Raw genomic sequence first — 13,253 nt, 5'->3', positions numbered from 1 at the left:
TATCCCAGGGATAACGGGAATACTGGGATAGGGAAATATTGGGATGTGGAAATATTGGGATAATGGGAATACTGGGATAATGGGAACACTGGGATAATGGAAATTCCAGGATATGGAAATACTGGGATAATAAAAACATCGGGATGGTGGGAATACTGGGATGTGGGAATACCGGGATAACGGGAATACCGGGATGTGGAGATATTGGAATACCGGGAATACCGGGATATGGAAATACCAGGGTATGGAAATACTGGGATAACAGGAATATCAGGATATGGAAATACTGGGATAATAAAAATGTCAGGATAATGGGAATACCGGGATATGGGAATACCAGCATATGGGAATACCAGCATATGGAAATATTGGGATAACAGGAATACTGGGATATGGAAATACTGGGATAACGGGAGCACCTGGATAATGGAAGTTCCAGGATATGGAAATACTGGGATAATAAAAACATCGGGATGGTGGGAATACTGGGATGTGGGAATACTGGGATAATGGGAATACCAGGATAATGGGAATACCGGGATATAGAGATATTGGGATAACGTGAATACCGGGATATGGAAATACCAGGATATGGAGATATTGGAATACTGGGAATACTGGGATATGGAAATTCCAGGATATGGGAATACTGGGATAATAAAAATATCAGGATGGTGGGAATACTGGGATGTGGGAATACCGGGATAATGGGAATACCGGGATAATAAAAATACCAGGATAATGGGAATACCAGGATATGGAAATATTGGGATAACAGGAAATACCGGGATGTGGGAATAACGGGATGTGGGAATACCGGGATAATAAAAATACCGGGATAATAAAAATACCAGGATATGGGAATAGCGGGATAACGGGAGGCCAAACCGGGATAACGGGGGGGACACTGGGGGGGGTGGGGGAGGGGCGTGTCCCGGTTCGGGGGGGGGGGGTGGGGGAGGGGCTGCAGTGGGGTTTTTTTTTGGGAGGGGGGAGGGGCCGGGCGGCGTCGCGCGCTCAGGGCGGGACCGGCGGCACCGGCAGCGCCGAGCGCCCCTCCCCCACCCCCCTCCAACCCCCCCCCCCCTCACCCCCCAAAATCCGGTGAGTGGAGACCCCCCCCCTACCCCCCCCGCGACCCCCCCCCCCCCCTTCATCCCCATCCTCCTCCTCATCCCCGGCCTTCCCGACATTCCCGGTTTTTTCCCGGGAATGGGAGGTGGAGGATGGATGGGGGGGGGAGGGGGGGGCGAGGGGGGGAGGGGGAGGGTCCGAGGGGGGTGATTTTGGGGGTGGGGGGTGGTCGTGGGGGGGGAAAGGGGGGGTTGGGAAAAGGGGAGGGGGGGAACGGGGATGGGGGAGGGAGGGGAGGGGAGGGGGGGGGGGTCAAGGTGACCGCGGGAGGGGCCCCGGGGCCGGGATTTGGGGAGGGGGGAGGGCGGGGGGGGCTCGGGGGGGTCCTGGGGGGCTCGGGGGGGGATGGGGAGAGGGTGGGGGGAGTCCTGGGGGGCTACGGGGGGTCGTGGGGGGGCTGCAGGTGATGCTGGAGGGGGGGGGAATGGGGGGTATCGGGGGGGCTCGGGGGGGTCCTGGGGGGCTTGGGGGGGCTGTAGAGGATCGGGGGGGTTTTGGGGGGGTTCCTGGGGGTCTTAGGGGGCTCTGGAGGGTCTGGGGGGGCTTCAGGGGGTCGTGGGGGGGCTGCAGGTGATGGTGTAGGGGTGGGGATGGGGGGTTGTTGGGGGCACTGGGGGGCTACAGGGGGGCTTGGGGGGGGCCCGGGGGGTCCTGGGGGGTTTGAGGGGGCTCTGGAGGGTCTGGGGGCTTCAGGAGGCAGTAGGGGGTCTAAGGGGGGGCTTGGGGGGCTCTAGGGGGGCATATAGGGGGTGGTGGGGGGGCTGCAGGTGATGCTGGAGGGGTGGGGATGGGGGGGGAATGGGGGGTCTGGGGGGGCTCAGGGGGGTCCTGGGGGTCTTTGGGGGCTGTAGAGGATCGGGGGGGTCTTGGGGGGGTCTCGGGGAGGGGATTGGGGGTCTATAGGGGGGCTTCAGGGGGTCGTGGGGGGGCTGCAGGTGATGGTGGAGGGATGGGGATGGGGGGTTTTGGGGGGGGTCTTGGGGGTCTTGGGGGGGACTCGAGAGTTCCTGGGGCTCTGGGGGGGCTCTGGAGGGTCGGGGGGGGCTTCAGAGGGTCATGAGGGGTCTTGGGGGGGCTTCAGGGGGTCGTGGGGGGGCTGCAGATGATGGTGGAGGGGTGGGGATGGGGGGGACTGGGGGGTCTGGGGGGGGGCTCGGGGGGTCCTGGGGGTCTTTGGGGGCTGTAGAGGATCGGGGGGGGGTCTTGGTGGGGTTCCTGGGGGTCTTGGGGGGGCTCTGGAGTGTCTGGGGGGTCTTGGGGGGGTCTCTTGGGGGACTGGGCTTCTCAGAGGGGTCCGGAGGGGACTTTGAGGGTCTTGGGGAGGCTCAAAGGGGTCTTTTGGGGGATTGGGGGTCTGGGGGGGACTCAGAGGGGTCCGGGGGGGGCTTTGAGGGTCTGGGGGGGGCTCAGAGGGGTCTCTGGGGCAGACTGGGGGTCTCAGAGGGGTCTTGGGGGGGCTTTGAGGGTCTTGGGGGGATCTCAGAGGGGTCTTTTGGGGGGGGGGGCTTTGAGGATCTTGGGGGGGTCTCAGAAGGTCTTGGGGGTCTCAGAAGGGTCCTGGGGGGGATTTGAGTGTTTTGGGGGGGGGTGTCTCCACCGCTGACCCTCCCCCCCCCCCTTTCTCCCCTCCCCCCGCAGTGTGGGGACCCCCCCCCCCCAAAATTTGGGGACCCCCCCCCCCAGAAAAAATGGCGGCCGAGCTGGACAACGCCGACCCCTCCCCCCCCGCCCCCAACAACAACAACAACGGCCCCTGGGACCCCCCCGAGCCCCCCCGGGCCTGGGGGGGGGGACCCCAAAATCTTCGAGTGCTCCCGGATCAAGGCCTTGGCCGGTGGGTGAGACCCCCCCCCAAAAAAACCACCCCTGAGACCCCCCCCAAAAAACCACCCCTGAGACCCCCCCCCCAAAAAAACACCCCCGAGACCCCCCCCCAAAAAAAAAACCCACCCGGGGGTGCCCCCGGGGGGGTTATGGGGAGGTTTGGGGGGTCCCCGTGGGAACTGGGGGGGGGGGGGGAAATTGGGGGGGGTTGGGGATACCTGGGGGGGATTTAGGAGGGTCCCTGGGGGGGTTTGGGGGTCCCTGGGGGAATTGGGGGGTCCCTGGGGGAGGTTGGGGGGGTCCCTGGGGGGGTTGGGGGTCCCTGGGGGGGGTTGGGGGTCCCTGGGGGGGTTTGAGGGTCCCTGGGGGAATTGGGGGGTCCCTGGGGGGGTTTGAGGGTCCCTGGGGGAATTGGGGGGTCCCTGGGGGGGGTTGGGGGTCCCTGGGGGGGGTTGGGGGTCCCTGGGGGGGATTTAGGGGGATCCCTGGGGGAGGTTGGGGGGTCCCTGGGGGGGGTTGGGGGGTCCCTATGGGAATTGGGGGGGGGGGTCCTGGGGATTGGGGGGGGGGTTGGGGGGCTTTAGGGGGTCCCTGGGAGGGTTTAGGGGGTTTTGGGGGGTCCCTGGGGGGGTTTGGGGGGTCCCCATGGGAATTGTGGGGGGGGTGCAGGTCCCTGGGGGTGAGGTTGAAGGGTTTCGGGGGTCCCCATGGGAATTGGGGGGGTTTTAGGGGGTCTCTGGGGGGGGCTTGGGGGTCCCCATGGGAACTGGGGAGGGTTTAGGGGGTCCCTGGGGGGGTTTAACAGGTTTGAGGGTCCCTGGGGGGTCCTTCGTGGGGCTTGGGGGTTCTTGGGGCTTGGGGGGGGTTTTGGGAGGGGGTTTGGGGGGGTCCCCATGGGAACTGGGAGGTGTTTGGGGGTTCCTTGGGGGTCTGGGGGCCTCCTGTGGGTTTGGGGGTCCCCCCTGGGGTTTTTGGGGGTCCCTGGGCATTGGGAGAGTCCCCTGTGGGTTTGGGGGTCCCTCAAGGAGTTGGGGAAGCCCCCCGGGGCTTTTGGGGGTCCCTGGGCATTGAGAGGGGTTCTCTGTGGGTTTGGGGGTGCCCCCAAAGCTTAGGGGGGGGTTTGGGGGTCCCTTGGGGGTCTGAGGGTTCCCTGTGGGATTGGGGGTCTCCCCTGTGGTTATGGGGGGGTTTAGGGGTCCCCTGTGGCTTTGGGGGTCCCTCAAGGACTTGGGGAGCCCCCCTGGGGCTTTTGGGGGTCCCTGGGCGTTGGGAAGGGTCCTCTGTGGGTTTGGGGGTGCCCCCCAAGCTTAGGGGGGATTTGGGGATCCCTTGGGGGGTTTGGGGGTTTCACTGTGGGATTGGGGGTCCCCTGTGGGATCGGGGAACCCCCCTGGGGCTTTTGGGGGTCTCTGGGCATTGGGAGGGTCCCTCGTGGGTTTGGGGGTGCCCCCGAAGCTTAGGGGGGGGGGGTTGGGGGGGGTCCCTTGGGGGTCTGGGGGTCTCCCCGTGGGTTTGGGGGAGTCTTTTGTGGTTATTGGGGAGTTTTGGGGTCCTCTGTGGGTTTGGGGGTCTCTGGGCATGGGGAGGGGCCCCTCTGGGTTTGGAGGGGGCACCCCTGGGGCTTAGGAGGGTTTGGGGGTCCCTTGTGGATTTGGGGGGACCACTGGGGCTTAGGAGGGGTCTCCCCTGTGATTATGGGGGCGTTTGGGGGTCCCCTGTGGGTCTGGGGGCCCCCTGTGGCTTAGGGGGGGTCTCCCCTGTGATTATGGGGGGGTTTCGGGATCCTCTGTGAGTTTGGGGGTCCTTCAAGGACTTGGGGAGCCCCCCTGGGGCTTTTTGGGGGTCCCTGGGCATTGGGAGGGTCCCCTGTGGGTTTAGGGGGGGGGCACCTCTGGAGCTTCAGGGGGTTTTGGGGGCCCTCTGTGGGTTTGGGGGGGAACCCCTGGGGCTTAGGAGGGTTTGGGGGTCCCCTGTGGGTTTGAGAGGTCCCCAGAGCTTCGGGGGGGTTTGGGGGTCCCTTGTGGGTTTGGGGGCACCCCTGGAGCTTCAAGGGGGTTTGGGAATCCCCTGTGGGTTTGGGGGCACCCCTGGAGCTTAAGGGGGGTTTTGGGGGTCCCCTGTGTGTCTGGGGACCCCCTGTGGTTTGGGGGGGGGTCTCCACTGTGATTATGGGGGGGGGTTGGGGTTCCCCTGTGGGTTTGGGGGGGTCCTCTGGGGCTTAGGGGTGTTTGGGGGCCCCCTGTGGGTTTGGGGGGGTCTCCCCTGTGATTATGGGGGGGTTTAGAGATCCTTTGTGGGTTTGGGGGTCCCTGGGCATGGGGAGGGTCCCTCATGGGTTTGGGGGGCCCCTCCAGAGCTTAGGGGGGGTTTGGGGGTCCCCTGTGGGTTTGGGGGTCCCTGGGCATGGGGAGGGTCCCTCATGGGTTTGGGGGGCCCTCCCAGAGCTTAGGGGGGCTTTGGGGGTCCCCTGTGGGTTTGGGGGGTCCCCAGAGCTTAGGGGGGCTTTGGGGGTCCCCCGAGGGTGGGGAGGTGACCGTAGGAACTGGGGGGTCCCCAGGGGGGCTGGGTGGGACCTGTTGGGGGGTCCCAGGGGGTGCATTGGGGTGACCCCCCCCCGTGTGTCCCCCCCCAGACGAGAGGGACGCGGTGCAGAAGAAAACCTTCACCAAGTGGGTGAACGCCCACCTGGCCCGGGCGGCCTGTCGCGTCGGGGACCTTTACAGCGACCTGAGGGACGGCTTCGTGCTCACCCGCCTGCTCGAGGTGCTCTCGGGGGAGAGCCTGGTGAGGGACACGGGGGGGTCGTCTTCATCATCTTCATCATCTTCATCATCTTCATCTTCATCTTCAATCATCAACATCGTCGTCATCATTGTCATCATCATCATGAACGTCATCCTCACCCGCCTGCTCGAGGTGCTCTCGGGGGAGAGCCTGGTGAGGGACACGGGGGGGGTCGTCTTCATCATCTTCATCATCTTCATCATTACTGTCATCTTCATCATCGTTATCATCATCGTTATCATCGTCAATGTCCTCACCCGCCTGCTCGAGGTGCTCTCGGGGGAGAGCCTGGTGAGGGACACGAGAGGGTCGTCTTCATCATCTTCATCATCTTCATCATCTTCATCATCATCCTTATCATCATCATCTTCATCATTGTTATCATTATCTTCGTCATCGTCAACATCATCATCAACTTCAACGTCATCCTCACCCGCCTGCTCGAGGTGCTCTCAGGGGAGAGCCTGGTGAGGGACACGAGGGGGTCATCTTCATCATCATTGTCATCATCATCATCATCATCGTCGTCATCTTCGTCTTCATCTTCAATCATCAACATCGTCATCAATGCAGACTTCATCAATGTCATCCCCATCATCATCATCATCATCATTAATATTGTCATTATCATCGTCAACGTTGTCATCGTCATCGTCGTCATCATCATCAAATCAACATCATCATCAAGTCAACGTGAACATCATCATCATCAGATCAACATCATCATCATCATCAACAAAAACATCATCATCATCAAATCAACATCATCATCAACATGAACATCATCATCATCATCATCAAATCAACTTCATCATCATCTTCATCATCAAATCAACATCATCATCATCTTCATCATCATCAAATCAACTTTGTCATCATCAACATAAACATCATCATCATCAAGTCAACATAAACATCATCATCATCATCATCATCAAATCAACTTCATCATCATCATCATCAAACCAACGTCAACATTAACATTGTCGTTATCAACGTCATCATCCAATCAACATCATCATCATCATCAACGTGAACATCATCATCGTCATCAAGTCAACAAAAACATCATCATCATCAAATCAACTTCATCATCTTCATCATCATCAAATCAACTTCGTCATCATCAACATAAACATCATCATCATCAACATGAACATCATCATCATCAAGTCAACATGAACATCATCATCATCGAACCAACTTCATCATCATCTTCATCATCATCAAATCAACTTCATCATCATCATCATCATCATCAAATCAACGTCAACATTAACATTGTCGTTATCAATGTCATCATCCAATCAACATCATCATCATCATCATCATCAAACCGTCAACATTAACATTGTCATCATCAACATCATCATCCAATCAACATCATCATCATCATCATCAAATCAACGTCAACATTAACATTGTCGTCATCAACGTCATCATCCAATCAACATCATCATCATCATCATCATCAACCTTGTCATCATCAACTTCATCATCCAATCAACATCATCATCATCATCAACCCAACATCAACATTAACATTGTCGTTATCAACGTCATCATCCAATCAACATCATCATCATCATCATCATCAAATCAACGTCAACATTAACATTGTCATCATCAACTTCATCATCCAATCAACATCATCATCATCATCAACCCAACATCAACATTAACATTGTCGTTATCAACGTCATCATCCAATCAACATCATCATCATCATCATCATCAAATCAACTTCGTCATCATCAACATAAACATCATCATCATCAATCAATATGAACATCATCATCATCAAGTCAACATAAACATCATCATCATCATCATCATCAAATCAACTTCATCATCATCATCATCATCAAATCAACGTCAACATTAACATTGTCATCCAATCAACATCGTCATTATCACCAAACCAACATCAACATTAACATTGTCATCATCAACATCATCATCCAATCAACATCATCATCATCATCATCAACCTTGTCATCATCATCATCATCATCATCAAATTCCTCGTTCACAACATCATCGCTGTCACCCAATCCCCGTCGCCGTCCCGGCGGCGGGGCCGTCGCGGGCGCTCTCCGAGGTCGGGGTGTCGGTGTCGCCGGCAGCCCAAGCCCACGCGGGGCCGGATGCGGATCCACTCTCTGGAGAACGTGGACAAGGCGCTGCAGTTCCTGAAGGAGCAGCGGGTGCACCTGGAGAACGTGGGCTCCCACGACATCGTGGACGGCAACCACCGCCTCACCCTCGGCCTCATCTGGACCATCATCCTGCGCTTCCAGGTGCGGCCACGCCGGGGGGCACCGGGGCCACCTCCGGGGGCGGGTGGGGCTGCAGGGCGTGGGGGGGGGGATGGGGATGGGGATGGGGGTGATGATGATGATGGTGGTGGTGGGAGATGATGGTGATGGTGGTGATGATGTTTGTGGTGATGATGATGATGGTGGTGATGATGGTGGTGGTGGTGGTGGTGGTGATGGTGGTGATGATGATGGTGGTGATGGGGGTGATGATGATGATGGTGGGATGAAGATGATGATGATAATGGTGATGATGATGGTGGGAGATGATGGTGATGATGGTGGGAGATGATGATGATGGTGATGATGATGTTTGTGGTGATGATGATGATGGTGGTGATGATGATGGTGGGAGAAGATGGTGATGGTGATGTTCATGGTGATGGTGATGGTGATGATGGTGGGAGATGATGGGGATGGTGGTGGGAGATGATGGTGGTGATGATGGTGGGAGATGATGATGATGGTGGTGATGGTGATGGTGGGAGATGATGGTGATGATGGTGGTGATGATGATGTTTGTGGTGATGATGATGATGGTGATGATGATGATGGTGGTGATGATGATGATGGTGGTGATGATGATGGTGGTGGTGGTGATGGTGATGATGATGGTGGTGATGATGATGGTGGTGATGATGATGCTCATGGTGATGATGGTGGTGGTGATGATGGTGATGATGATGATGCTCATGGTGATGATGATGCTGCTCATGGTGATGATGATGATGATGATTCTGCTCATGGTGATGATGCTGCTACTGCTGCTGCTCATGGTGATGATGATGATGCTGCTCATGATGATGATGATGATGCTCATGATGATGATGATGATGCTCATGGTGATGCTGCTGCTGCTGCTGCTGCTCATGGTGATGATGATGATGATGATGGTGCTGGTGATGACGGTGACGCCCTCCCCCAGATCCAGGTGATCAAAATCAAGACCGAGGACAACCGGGAGACGCGCTCGGCCAAGGACGCGCTGCTGCTCTGGTGCCAGATGAAGACGGCGGGGTGAGGCCTGGCCCCGGCCCGGGGGTGGGATGGACCCCCCTGGGGGTGGGATGGACCCTCCCGAGGGATGGAGACCCCCCCTGACCCCCCCATCCCCCACAGCTACCCCGAGGTCAACATCCAGAACTTCACCACCAGCTGGAGGGACGGGTTGGCCTTCAACGCCCTCATCCACCGGCACAGGTCTGGGGGGGACACCCCGGAGGGGTCACCACCTCCTCCTTGACCAGGGAGGGGTGGTGGGACCTCGTTGGGTTCCTCCTTGACCAGGGAGGGGTGGTGGGACCTCGTTGGGTTCCTCATTGACCAGGGAGGGGTGGTGGGACCTCGTTGGGTTCCTCATTGACCAGGGAAGGGTGGTGGGACCTCCTTGGGTTCCTCATTGACTGGGGAGGGGTGGTGGGATCTCTTTGGGTTCCTCATTGACCAGGGAGGGGTGGTGGGATCTCTTTGGGTTCCTCCTTGACCAGGGAGGGGTGGTGGGACCTCCTTGGGTTCCTCATTGACCAGGGAAGGGTGATGGGACCTCGTTGGGTTCCTCATTGACTGGGGAGGGGTGGTGGGACCTCGTTGGGTTCCTCATTGACCAGGGAAGGGTGGTGGGACCTTGTTGGGTTCCTCCTTGACCAGGGAAGGGTGGTGGGACCTTGTTGGGTTCCTCCTTGACCAGGGAAGGGTGGTGGGACCTTGTTGGGTTCCTCCTTGACCAGGGAAGGGTGGTGGGACCTTGTTGGGTTCCTCCTTGACCAGGGAAGGGTGGTGGGACCTTGTTGGGTTCCTCCTTGACCAGGGAAGGGTGGTGGGACCTTGTTGGGTTCCTCCTTGACCAGGGAAGGGTGGTGGGACCTTGTTGGGTTCCTCCTTGACCAGGGAAGGGTGGTGGGACCTCGTTGGGTTCCTCCTTGACTGGGGAGGGGTGGTGGGACCTCGTTGGGTTCCTCATTGACCAGGGAAGGGTGGGTGGACCTTATCAGGATCCTCCTTGACCAGGGAGGGGTGGTGGACCTCACTGGGTTCCTCATTGACTGGGGAGGGGTGGTGGGACCTCCTCGTGGGTGGTGGGATCCCCTTGAGCTCCTTGTTGACCACGAAGGGGTGACGTGACCTCACTGAGCTCCTCGTTGACCACGAAGGCTTGGTGGAACCTCCTTGACCAGGGAGGGGTGGTGGGACCTCCTTGGGCTCCCCCTTGACCGCGGAGGCCTTTTAGAACCTCCTTGGCCAAGGAAGGGGGTGTCGAGGTGCCCTCGTCCCCCTCGTAGGCCGGATCTCGTCGACTTCCACAAGCTGACCAAGTCCAACGCCACCTACAACCTCCAGCAGGCCTTCAACACGGCCGAGCAGCACCTGGGGCTCAGCAAGCTGCTGGACCCCGAGGGTACGGACGGGTGGGGTGCAGGAAGGGTCCATCTGTCCATCCCTCCACCCCGGGTGGGGCATCTCCACCACCCACCTTCGTTTTGAAGAACATCTCGAGGTGGAGGGATCAGCCCGACGTCGGTGGGACCTGGCGGTCCTGGGGGGTGGTTGGGAGCCGGAGGGAAGGATTTTGGAGGGGGTGACCCTTTGCTGCCACCAGATGTGAACATGGAGGACCCCGATGAGAAGTCCATCATCACCTACGTGGTGTCCTTCTACCACTACTTCTCCAAGATGAAGGCGCTGGCGGTGGAGGGGAAGCGCATTGGGAAGGTGGGTCCTCGGTCCAGGGGGTTCCTCACCCTTTGCTCCATCGCTGGCCCATCCCTGGGTCCATCCCTGGGTCCATGGGATGTCCCATCCCTTGTTCTCTGTGGTGTCCCATCCCTTGGTCCATGGGACGTCCCATCCTTTGCTCCATGAGTTGTCCATCCCTTGATTCGTCCCTTGGTCCATGTCTCTGTGGTGTTCCCCATCCCTAATTCCATGGGAAGTCCCATCCCTTGCTCCATCCCTCCATGGTGTTCCCCATCCCTGATTCCATGGGATGTCCCATCTTTTGATCCATGGGATGTCCCATCCCTTGGTCCATCCCTCAGTCCATCCCTGATTCCATGGGTTGTCCCATCCTTCAGTCCATCCCTGTCTCCATGGGATGTCCCATCCCTTGCTCCATGGGATGGCCCATCTTTAGTTCTTCTTGGTGTCCCATCCCTTAGTCCATCTTTTTGTCCATCTCTGGCTCCATGGGACGTCCCATCCTTTGCTCCATCGATGTCCCATCCCTTGGTCCATCCCTGGCTCCTTGGTGTCCCATCCCTTGGTCCATGGGACATCCCAGGCTTTGCTCCATGAGTTGTCCATCCCTTGATTCGTCCCTTGGTCCATCTCTCTATGGTGTTCCCCATCCCTGGTTCCATGGGCTGTCCCATCCCTTGGTCCATCCCTCCATGGTGTTCCCCATCCCTGATTCCATGGGATCTCCCATCTTTTGATCCGTGGGATGTCCCATCCCTTGGTCCATTTGTCAGTCCATCCCTGATTCCATGGATTGTCCCATCCCTCAGTCCATCCCTGGCTCCATGGGATGTCCCATCCCTTTGTCCATCCCTCGGTCCATCGCTGGTTCCATGGGCTGTCCCATCTCTTGCTCCATTCCTCCATGGTGTTCCCCATCCCTGTCTCCATGGGATGTCCCATCCCTTGGTCCATCCATCAGTCCATCCCTGGTTCCATGGAAAGTCCCATCCCTTGGTCCATCCCTCCATGGTGTTCCTCACCCCTAATTCCATGGGATGTCCCATCTTTTGGTCCATGGGATGTCCCATCTTTTGGTCCATGGGATGTCCCATCTTTTGATCCATGGGATGTCCCATCTCTTGGTCCATCCCTCAGTCCATCCCTGGCTCCATGGGATATCCCATCCCTTGGTCCATCCCTGGTTCTATGGGCTGTCCCATCCCTTGCTCCATTCCTCCATGGTGTTCCCCATCCCTGTCTCCATGGGATGTCCCATCCCTTGGTCCATCCATCAGTCCATCCCTGGTTCCATGGGATGTCCCATCTCTTGGTCCATCCCTCAGTCCATCCCTTGGTCCATCCCTGTCCCCATGGGACATCCCATCCCTTGGTCCATCCCTTGGTTCCATGGGAAGTCCCATCCCTTGGTCCATTCCCCCATGGTGTTCCTCACCCCTAATTCCGTGGGATGTCCCATCCCTTGGTCCATCCCTCCATGATGTTCCCCATCCCTGTCTCCAAGAGATGTCCCATCCCTTGCTCCATCCCTTGGTCCATCCCTGGTTCCATGGGATATCCCATCCCTTGGTCCATCCCTCCATGGTGTTCCCCCTCCCTGTCTCCATGGGATGTCCCATCTTTTGTTCCATGGGATGTCCCATCTTTGGGTCCATGGGATGTCCCATCTTTTGCTCCATGGGATGTCCCATCTTTTGATCCATGGGATGTCCCATCTTTGGGTCCATGGGATGTCCTATCTTTTGATCCATGGGATGTCCCATCTTTGGGTCCATGGGATGTCCTATCTTTTGATCCATGGGATGTCCCATCTTTGGGTCCATGGGATGTCCTATCTTTTGATCCATGGGATGTCCCATCTTTGGGTCCATGGGATGTCCCATCCCTCGCTCCATCCACGTCCCCCCCGTCCCCGTGGACGTCCCATCCCACCACCCCGGCCACCACTGGAGGGGTCTCTGGTGGGACTGGACACAGGTGACCCCTCCAGGGGGTCCTGTGGGAGCCCTCCCTGATCCCTCCACCCCCCACCCGTGTCCCCCCCCAGGTCCTGGACCAGGTGATGGAGATCGGGGCCATCACGGCGCGGTACGAGGCGCTGGCGGCCGAGCTCCTGGCCTGGATCCACCACACCATCACCATCATCACCAACCAGAAGTTCGCCAACTCCCTCACGGGGGTCCAGCAGCAGCTCCAGGCCTTCACCGCCTTCTGCACCCTGGAGAAACCCGTCAAGTGAGGCCCTGCCGGGGGGGACCCCCTGAGGGGGGGTGAGGGACACGATGTTTGGGTGGTGGGACCTCATCGGGCTCCTTCCGGGACCTCTTGGTGCTCCTCCTTGACCAGGGAGGGGTGGTGGGACCTCATGGATTGGGGAGGGCTGGTGGGACTTTGTTGGGCTCATTCTGGGACCTCTTGGTGCTCCTCCTTGACCATGGAGGATTGGTGGAACCTCATTGGGCTCCTTGTGGGACCTCCTTGACCAGGGAAGGGTGGTGG

The 13,253-nt window shown here is 58.4% G+C and overlaps 1 pseudogene; it reads left to right on the top strand.

Annotated features, from left to right (window-relative positions):
* The first annotated feature begins 2,822 nt into the window (after positions 1 to 2,822).
* LOC127465542 (spectrin beta chain, non-erythrocytic 4-like) overlaps positions 2,823 to 13,253 on the top strand; it is a 32,309-nt pseudogene continuing 21,878 nt past the window's right edge.

Source organism: Manacus candei, unplaced genomic scaffold (assembly GCF_025592945.1).
Source record: "Manacus candei isolate 608988 ecotype Guabito, Panama unplaced genomic scaffold, ASM2559294v1 h1tg000425l, whole genome shotgun sequence".
NCBI lineage: Eukaryota > Metazoa > Chordata > Aves > Passeriformes > Pipridae > Manacus > Manacus candei.
The sequence above is the reverse complement of the archived record's forward strand: the minus strand, read 5'-3'. Positions and strand labels throughout refer to the sequence as shown.